This window comes from Rutidosis leptorrhynchoides, chromosome 1, assembly GCF_046630445.1.
Source record: "Rutidosis leptorrhynchoides isolate AG116_Rl617_1_P2 chromosome 1, CSIRO_AGI_Rlap_v1, whole genome shotgun sequence".
Classification (NCBI taxonomy): domain Eukaryota; kingdom Viridiplantae; phylum Streptophyta; class Magnoliopsida; order Asterales; family Asteraceae; genus Rutidosis; species Rutidosis leptorrhynchoides.
Window position 1 is genome coordinate 18602031 of NC_092333.1, and position 10939 is coordinate 18612969.

Here is a 10939-nt window from a genome sequence, read left to right on the forward strand (position 1 = left end):
CCGAATTGATCTTTGAATCGTGTGAACACTTTCCTAATCGAATATTTTAACCCAATTAGCCACGAGTTACACGAAGTTTCGATTGGGATAAGACAAAGACTAGATTGTTGTCTTGGGTAAAAGAAAACAATCAAAACAATTGCAGAGATTTATCTTCTAATTGTTTAAGTTAAAAGTGTGTGTAAAAGGTTAAAAATCTGGAACCTTTTTCAAATACACAAAGAGTGTATTTATAATGGGTCAAAAGGTTTCTTGAAAAGTCACAACCTTTGATTCATATCCATTAGTGACTTGGAAGTTAATTCCCATGTATTTAGACTTAAAATGGTCTAAAAACATGTAAAAACGCAGTTTAAATGCCCTGGAACAATCCCAAAACGTTTGGGGTTCAGTTGTGCCTTTTTGGTTAAAAAGGCACCTTTTCAGCGACTTAGAGTTAAGCAGCGCCGCGGGTCCGAGAGCTCGCCACAGGCTAACAAAGGACCAGATTTCAAAACATGCAAAAATGCTCGACATGAAAATCATGCCTTAAGCCGCGCCGCGCTTAAAGCTACTGCACACCAAAATTTTAATTAAGCTTATTTTCAAGTGTGTTTAGCCTTTCAAGTCGCGTTTCGCATTCTTTCAAGTCCAATTCGCATTTCTTAAGTTCAAAACATTATTTCCAAGTCCAAAATAATACCTCAAACCACCTCACATTTTACGAACGTGTACTCCACACTCTCCGAATTCGTGTAACGTATCAATGATTCGAAAAACACTTTCAACTTAGTAATCCAATCACTAAAATGATATGTTAGATCATGCTAAAATCACCAACAAATCCCCCCCATTTTAGTATGATCCTTGATTACTAAAATATCAACAATTAGAAACTAATGCATAAGTGTAAATGTCACATGGATTGAATTTACACATAGTATATTACACGTGCAAGAATTTGAAAATCAGGGTGCTCTAATAGTTTGAACCCATCAATTCATTTGAAAACCTATCGATAATATACATACTAGTTCCATATTCTCTAACAATACAAACTTGACAGTATTAGGAGCCAGGTGTCCCAATCCAATCATGAACATATAGAAAACTAAGTCCAAAGCTTTCTTAAAGTGGCTTAACTTCATGTCCACTTAGGTAGCTCTCTTCAATCTTGCTCCTACAATGAAATTTTTCAAGAGAACTATTAAGAAGTCATAAAGTTCAACCTCACTTTATCTTGTAGGTCCGAACACATACCTTTGGGATTATATGAAAACATGTGTTCCAATCTTCTCAAAATAGGCTTTCATCATTGAATTCAGCTCCTAGCATTGTACTAAAAGGGAATTGGGTATCCCACTTTGAAAGATTTAGATGGACTTCAATCCCACACCAATAGCCGACTTGTGCACCGAGTCCCTGGTTAGTCCCTTGGTCAAGTGATCCGCTAGATTTTGTTTCGATCTAACAAAATCAATAGAGATCACTCCATTCATGATTAATTCACGTACCATGGAATGTCTAACACCCAAGTGTCTAGACTTACAATTATACATGTGACTATAAGCCTTAGCCACCGTTGAAGCACTATCACAATGCATACCAATAGGAGTAATGTGCTTTGGCCATAAAGGAATTTCATATACCAAATTCCTTAACCACTCGGCTTCATTACCCGCCGCAGCCAATGCAACAAATTCCGACTCCATTGTCGAATTTGTAATACATGTTTGCTTTTTAGAAGCCCATGAAATTTCCCCTCCACCAAGTAGGAATATCCAACCAGTAGTAGAAGAATGATCTTCCATATTGGTTATCCAACTCGCATCCGAATAACCTTAGAAGATAGAAGCAAAGTCGGTATATGTGATACCAAAGTCTTTGGTTCGCTTCAAGTACTTAAATACTATATACACAGCTTGCCAATGGTGAGAACCCGAGTTACTAGTAAATCTACTCAATTTACCCACCGTATAGGCAATATCCGGTCTAGTGCAAGTCATTGCATACATTAGACACCCTATAGCACTCGAGTATTTAAGTTGATACACAGCCGAACCCGTATTGGGTAAAAGCTTAAGAGTAGGATCAATGGGAGTACTCATCGGGAAGGTATCCTCAAGATTGAACTTCTTGAGAATCTTTTCAATATAATGAGATTGAGTTATCGTGATGCCATTATCACCACGGATGATCCTTATCCCAAGAATCACATCCGCAACCCTATATCCTTCATCGAAAACTTAGATGACAAAAATTGTTTGGTCTTATCAACTTGATCTTGGTTAGTACCAAATATCAACATGTCATCCACATACAAGCAAATAATCACACCATTCCCTTTGTGATCAAATTTGCTATACACACACTTATCTGATTGGTTGATCATAAAGCCATGAGACAAAATGACATCATCACACTTTTGATGCCATTACTTTGGTGCTTGCTTAAGTCCATACAAAGACTTAATCAACTTGCACACATTCGTCTCTTGTCCCGGCAACACAAATCCTTCCGGTTGTTTCATGTACACCTCCTCTTCCAAATCACCGTTAAGAAAAGCGGTTTTTACATCCATTTGGTGAATAACAAGATTGTGAATCTATGCAAGCGAAATCAACAATCTAATGGTGGTGATACGCGCAACATGAGCATAGGTATCAAAATAGTCAATACCCTCCTTTTACCTAAAGCCTTGTATGACCAAACGTGCTTTGAACTTGTCAACCGATCCATCAACTTTCATCTTCCTTTTGAAGATCCACTTGTTGCCCAAAGGTTTACAATCGGGAGTCAAATCTACTAGAACCCATGTATTATTTTCCATGATAGAGTCTATCTCGTCACGAATTGCCTCTTTCCAAAAGGCAACATCACGAGACCTCATGGCCTCATCATATGTCCTCGGATCCTCTTCAATATTATAACAATAATGAAGTTGAGATATGATACTATCTCTAGTTCCTTCAACTAAGAATAGTTGAAAATCCTCACCATATGATTTAGGAGTTCTTTTCCTACTCCCTCTTCGTGGCTCATGAGTCTCATTTGGAATTTCTTCCAATTGAGCACCTTGGGAGGCACTTGTAATAGGTGCCATATCCTTTGGTTTAGGTATTGATGAGAACCTAGATTCATCAAATATTGCATCTCTAGATTCAATTACGGTATTAACCGAAATAGCATCATTTGGCTCATTGACAAAGAATCTATACGCCTTGGAATGCTCGGCATATCCAATAAAAATGCAATCAATACCCTTTTCACCTAACGTTTTTCTTTTGGGTTCCGGAAGTCTCACGACCGCCCTACATCCCCAAACTCGCAAGTAATGCAAGTTAGGACGTTTGTTAAACCAAAGTTCATATGGAGTCTTCTTCCCATTCTTATTGGGAACCCTATTCAAAATGTAACAAGCCGTTAACATGGCTTCCCCCCAAAATCCCTCACTCAAACTGGAATAAGACAACATGGAGTTAACCATCTCTTTAAGTGTCCTATTCTTCCTTTCGGCTATCCCATTTTGTTGTGGCGTATAGGAAGCCGTGGTTTGGTGAATCACTCCTATCGATTGGAAATATTTCATGTCATAATACTCGCCACCTCGGTCGGTACGCAATGTTCTAATTGAATAATCAAGTTGCAATTCTACTTCAGTTTTATAGATTTTGAATTTGTCTAAAGCTTCATCTTTAGAATGCAAAAGATACACATAGCAATACCTAGACGAGTCATCTATAAGAGTAATCATTTACTTCTTGTTACCCATTGAAGGAGTAGCATGAAGATCACATAGATCACTATGAATTAGTTCTAATAATGATGATTTCCGGTTTATGTCTCTAAAAGGTTGTCTAGTGATCTTTGTTAGCATACAAGTTTTACATTTATCTAAATGTTTATCAAAACTTGGTATTAAGTCATCCTTAGACATTTCATACATTCTTTTATAATGTACATGACCTAAATGAGCATGTCATAAACCGGAATCACTTGTACCAGAAATAATTATACAAGTAGAATTGATGGCCCTAGGAACGTTTTTGAGATTAAGCATGAACATACCATTGTTATAATACCCAAAACCAACAAACACACCACACTTAGACAAAATATATTTATCACTTTCAAACACTTGTTTATACCCACATTTATTCAACATGGGATTAGATATAAGATTCTTACAGAAGTTAGGTACATACAATACATTATAAAGAGTAATAGTTTTTTCAGAGCTAAACTCCAATACAACATTTCCATAACCAACAACACTAGCAATAGATTCGTTGCCCATGTGCAAAACATCCTTTTCCGGTACAAAAGTCTTGAACCATTCACGATCCTTGCAAGCATGGCATGTTGCACCTGAATCTACCCACCATCCAATTGTATCACCATGTACATAGAATGCATCAGAAATATGTGAAACATAGTTCTTAATTGGAATGGTCACAAAGTCAGAAATTTGACCTCGATTAGGAGTAGGATCCTTTGATCCTTGGCCCGCACCCGATGTGCTTCCTCCTTCTCCCATCTTGACTTTGCAATCCCACTTATAGTGACCGGGTTTGCCACATCTCCAACAAGACTTCTTGTCCTTCTTATTGGACGCATTCTTGTTGCCATCAAACTTTCGTTTCTTGTTGTTTGATTTCTTGTTGTATTTATTCCCATGGGATTTATCTTCAATCATGTTAATTGAAGAAGATCCCACTTCTTTACCCTTCCCCTTGCCACTATCTTGTGCCCGAATTGATTCCTCAATTCTCAAGTGACTACCCAACTCATTCAAATTCATATCTTCTTTCTTGTGTTTGAGTGTGTGTTTAAAATCTTGCCATGAAGATGGCAATTTGTCAATGATGGATGAAACCGTGAAAGTTTCATCCACACTTATGTTGTGTTGGGTAAATTGCCCCAAGATCTTAATGATCTTATGGAATTGCTCCATGATGGGCCTAGTATCAACAATCTTGTAATTGTTGAAATTGCTAACAAAAAATTTCTTGCTAGATGCGTCCTCGGCCATATACTTGGCCTCCAATTTATCCCAAAGTTCCTTTGCCGATTCAACCGAATTGTAAACATCAAATAAAGCATCGGACATACCATTTAGAATGTGGCCACGTTACATCAAGTCATCGTTGTCCCATTTACTCCTTAACCAGGCATGTTCCATTGTCTCGTCATCCGATTCAGCGGGCCTTGGAGTTGACAACACATAAACCAATTTCAATGTGGTCAAAAGAAATTGCATCTTCTTTTGCCATCTCCTAAAATCTGCCCCTTCAAATTTCTCCAATTTTGCAAACCTTGAAGTCATTTCTTTCACCGTTTCACCGGACATGGTGATCAAATATTCGATTAGAATGTTATGAACTTGGATTGTAAATAAACCTTCGTGCCTGAAACGGAACCGACTCCGGATTGATCTTTGAATCGTGTGAACACTTTCCTAATCGAATATTTTGACCAATTAGCCACGAGTTACACGAAGTTTCGATTGGGATAAGACAAAGACTAGATTGTTGTCTTGGCTAAAAGAAAACAATCAAAACAATTGCAGAGATTTATCTTCTAATTGTTTAAGTTGAAAGTGTGTGTAAAAGGTTAAAAATCTGGAACCTTTTTCAAATACACAAAGAGTGTATTTATAATGGGTCAAAAGGTTTCTTGAAAAGTCACAACCTTTGATTCATATCCATTAGTGACTTGGAAGTTAATTCCCATGTATTTAGACTTAAAATGGTCTAAAAACATGTAAAAACGCAGTTTAAATGCCCTGGAACAACCCCAAAACGTTTGGGGTTCAGTTGTGCCTTTTGGGTTGAAAAGGCACCTTTTCAGCGACTTAGAGTTAAGCCGCACGGCGGGTCCAAGAGCCGCGCCGCGGGCTAACAAAGGACCAGATTTCAAAACATGCAAAAATGCTCGACATGAAAATCATGCCTTAAGCCGCGCCGCGGCTTAAAGCTACTGCACACCAAAATTTTGATTAAGCTTATTTTCAAGTGTGTTTAGCCTTTCAAGTCGCGTTTCGCATTCTTTCAAGTCCAATTCGCATTTCTTAAGTTCCAAACATTATTTCCAAGTCCAAAATAATACCTCAAACCACCTCACGTTTTACGAACGTGTACTCCACACTCTCCGAATTCGTGTAACGTATCAATGGTTCAAAAAACACTTTCAACTTAGTAATCCAATCACTAAAATGATATGTTGGATCATGCTAAAATCACCAACCGCTATAACAGGTTTTCTAACCGGACGGACATCTATTTTAAGTTTAAGATGCATTGGAAGCCGTACGCAAGGATAATATCGCCGTCGCTGTTCGCGGTATTGACACTATTGTTAATCTTCTAGACTCAAGGTCAAACCTTCATTTGTACCACTATATTAATCATAATACACATAAATTAATTAAGTAAAACGTAAGAGGGTTTAGAAGTTTATTTGTTAGTTACAATAACGAATCTTAACAACTAGTTGCTCTATTATTGTCAGTTACAGAGTATTTTGTTTCCACATTGCACTCCTGAACATAAAGAACCTACTTGAACACGCTAAAATGTAAAAAAAAAAAAAAAAAAAAATAAATAAATAAATAAAATAACACTAAATTACGTGAATTTTGATCGATTTGACCGACTTTTGACCGTTGACTGACTTATTAGAAGACGGGGCGGGGACGAGACGTCCTAGTCACCAAAATGCCGCAACGGGCGTCACAGCCCGACGGAACGGACGTCGTTTACAATGCTGCCCACAATAGACGCCATCCTATGTCTTTTACCTCTCAAAGATGCAGTCAGGAAAAGTATCCTCTCTATGAATTGGAGGTCTAGTTGGACCAAAATTCCGTTACTCCGTTTTAGCAGTTTTGAGTTTAATGGGTCAGCACCTAGTATGGATATCCAATATCCATTATGGAGCAAAAAATTCGACTTTCCATATGATGCAAAAATTATGCTATGGGAGTGTAAGATGTTCAATGCTATAAAGCAGTGTTTGTTATTGTATCAGGGTCAACTACTGGAGGTCTCCCTTGTCGTAGATGCAGACGAGAATTGTGATGAACTTGATCAAATTGTAAGTCATATGTCTAGAAGGACAACTGTCAAAATAATTAGTCTTGAGTTGGGTTATGATGACGAGTATAGCCTCTATAGGTTACCATCACATCCATCTTCTCATTTTATCAGCTAACGGAGCTAAGTCTTCCTAATTGTTGCATATACCATCAACCAACATTTGAATGATTTGATAGCCACACAAGCTTATATTTGGACAATCTAAAGATATCTACAAAAACACTTTTACGTCTTGTATCCATATGTCCATTACTTAAGAGTTTCACTTTAGTAAGTGATATTGCTCAAAATGAACATATTTTTAGTCGCAATATCAATCCTAAGTTGGATGATTTTAATTGTAATTGTGTAATTTTAAGATGTAATTTGTATAAAATTCCAAAGTGTTACGAAGAGCGAAAATGAAGAATTTATCAAGAAAACGTCAAAACACGCGAAGATGTACAAGATCAGATGCACAATATACAAGCAACTGAAGAATGCAACCCTCATTTCATAATGGATCGCAATCATCTAGCCGATAGTCCAAAATAATTGATCTAACACATACCTGCACAATGATTAAAAAATAATATAAAACAAGTCACAAAATTTGGTCAAGATATGCTTTTAAGATTAAATATCCAAAAGAATTGTTTAGTGGCAAAATAAAATGGACATGGGGTTATGTCATGATGGACTATGGAGTATTATATGCATAAAGAAAAATCAAGTGGCTGAATTTGAGGATATGAGGGACAAGGGTTGTCTAATAATTCAGAGATGTGGAGTATTAATATCAAGTTACGCAGGAGAAGGAAGAGACACACAATTTCAAACATACAACATATACACACGGTACACATTTCAGAGAGAGATACGCAGAGAAAATAGGGGAGATACTACACAAATATTTTTACTTTTATTTTCAAAGTACTCGTATTATTTTCAGTACCAACTCAATATTTAGGATAGTTTCAATATTAAGGGTGTATTGTTCGTGATTAAGGGTATTATTGTACGCGTGAAAGGGTGTTGTTATTGTAATTTTTCTACCGTTTGAAGTTAATGAAAGTGAAGAATTTTTAGTAAGTATATTCCGTTAAAATTATCGTTATCAATTTTTATCGTTATTATTATGTTTGTATATTTTTATTTTTATGTTTTCCTTAGTATAATGAGTAGCTAATTTCCCTAGTGTTTGCTTAGATGTAGAGCCCCTAGTGAAATGGATTGTTATCATTTGCAAAATAAAAATGTAACTTAAGTGTTTTTAATATTGAGCCTAATTAAATGAACCATTATTATGTAATTGGATATTTAACCCCTGTCACTTAATTTATGAGATAAAAATAACGAAAGTTATTTTTTATTTATATAAATTAAGCTTCAACATTAAAAGTGATTTAGACGAGTTTTATGAATAATTTACTAACACTAAATTAGAAATAAAGTTCGGTGGTTTGGGTAATATCACTAGTCACATAAAAGTGAAATTGTAAAAAGGGAAACCGTTATGATTTGGGTTTTGGCGAAGGTCAAAACTGGGTTGGGTCTCAATTTAAACACTTAGGGACTAGTAACTAACTAAATAAAATCCGGTGAAAATTAGATTTAATTCAGTTAGTCAAAACTTTATATTTTTTTCGAAAGGAAAATATAAGTTTATTACTAAACATTTTTATACGAGCTTAAACTTAAAACAATCCATGGATCTAGGGGTGACACATTTAAGTAAACACTCCTATTTTTATATATTGTAAAATCATTATTATCATTATTATTTACGTATTATTATTATTCACTAAAAAAAATTATCACTCCGTATAATTAAACATATCACTCCGTATCATTAACATATCATGTAAATTAGGGTTTCATATAATTTAGGTTAAAATTTAGGGTTTCATATATTTTAGGTTAAAAATTAGGGTTTCATATAATTTAGGTCAAAATTAGGGTTTTGAATAGAATATTTTTATAATTAGGTTATTAATTTATATTAGGTTATAATTAGGTTATAATTAGGTTAGAATATTTTAATCTTATAATTAGTATTAATATAATTTAAAATTAGTAATTAGCTTATAATTAGTTAATTATTATAATTCCTATTAGTTTATATTAATTTTAATTAAAACATGTCATTTAGTTAATTTAAATAAATTTATATTATAATTGCTCAAAACAAAATTCTAAATATATAGTTTTATTAAAAGTTATTGTTTTAACTAATTATCATCTAGTAATAAAATTGTCGCATCATAATTAGTATAATTTCATTTAGTATCTTTTTAAGTTAATTCTTGTAATATTGTAATTTTATTTTATTTAGTAAATTAGTTTAAGTTATTTTCTTTTACTGTTACTATAAATTCCTAATCCAAAAACCCCCCTTTAATTAAGTTTGACATCAAAGACTATTAAAAACCATTAAACACTCCATCTCCCTGTGGAACGAATCGGATTTACCAATAAACTAAACTACACGGATAGGACCAGTTGCCTATATATGTGTGAAATCAACCCGAATTCATTAAAACACCATATATACAAGAAATCAATTCGTGTAACAAAATAACTCAAATCCGTTCAAAATAAAGGTTACGTTTCAACGCATCAACTTTTTGGCGCCGCTGCCGGGGACTTGGCAGTTAAATAAATAGATAATTTTTCTGATTCGTAGTAGTAGTTGGATTTGTACGTGGACCGGGTTGTTGGATCACCAATTTTATTGGTCTTTGAAGGATCCTGCCCCTCTGCTGCATCTTTTGGCTATTCGAAACGTGGGCAAAATCAGAAGGAAAATCTGTTTGTTTAAGGGTTTTTATCATTGTTTTTATGTTATTCGATCCTCTCGAGGAAATTCATTTCCAAGAAAGTTCAAAGTTTTTGAATAAATCCTTTAGTTCTTTGTACAATTTCCCAAAGAAACAAGTAGGTAACCTTAGGTAAACCTTTAGTGTTGTGATTTCATAAAATAAATTAATGTATGAACTTACGTTCCTCCAACGCTGAATTAACACCTTCACATCCTGAACCCGAAAGAAAACTTCACGAACGCTTAAGAGCTCAAGACGTAGAAACTCTTGCTAAGAATTTAGAATCACTTTCCTTAGAATCCGATTCTAAACCAATAATTCAACCAATCATAGAGCCAATTATTAAAGAAGAAGAAGAGATGGCTGACACAAATTTAACGATGGAAGCATTAATGAAGGCCACAAGAAAAGGTCATGGCCACGCAATCATCCAACCCGAGATGACTGATGGCTTTGAAATAAAAGGTCAATTTTTACACATGGTAACTAACACATGCCAATTCGGTGGAGCTCCAAACGAGGATGCTAACGAGCATCTTCGTAAGTTTGTAAGCATTTGCAAACTATTCAAAATTAAGGATGTCACCGATGATGTCGCATGTTTAAAAATCTTTCCATGGTCATTAAAGGATGAAGCTAGAGATTGGCTAGACTCATTACCTGAAGGCTATATTGAAGACTGGAATGATATGATGGACAAATTTTTGTCAGAATTCTTTCCTGCTTCAAAAGCAGCAAAATTACAAAGTGATATAAATCATTTTAAACAAAAACCTAATGAAACTCTTTATGAAGCATGGACTAGATTCAACAAAATGCTTCGAATATGTCCTCAACACGGGTTGAGTACATTTCAAAAAGTTTGTATATTTTATAAAGGAGTCAATGTAGCAACTAGAAAAGATATAGATGTTGCAGCCGGAGGATCGGTTATGAAGAAAACACCTGAAGACGCTCATACAATCATTGCTGATTTAGCGTCCCATTCTCATAATTGGCATCAAGAGATAGAATTCTCTAGATCATCAACCGTTGCTAATATCGAAAGCAATGATGAAATTG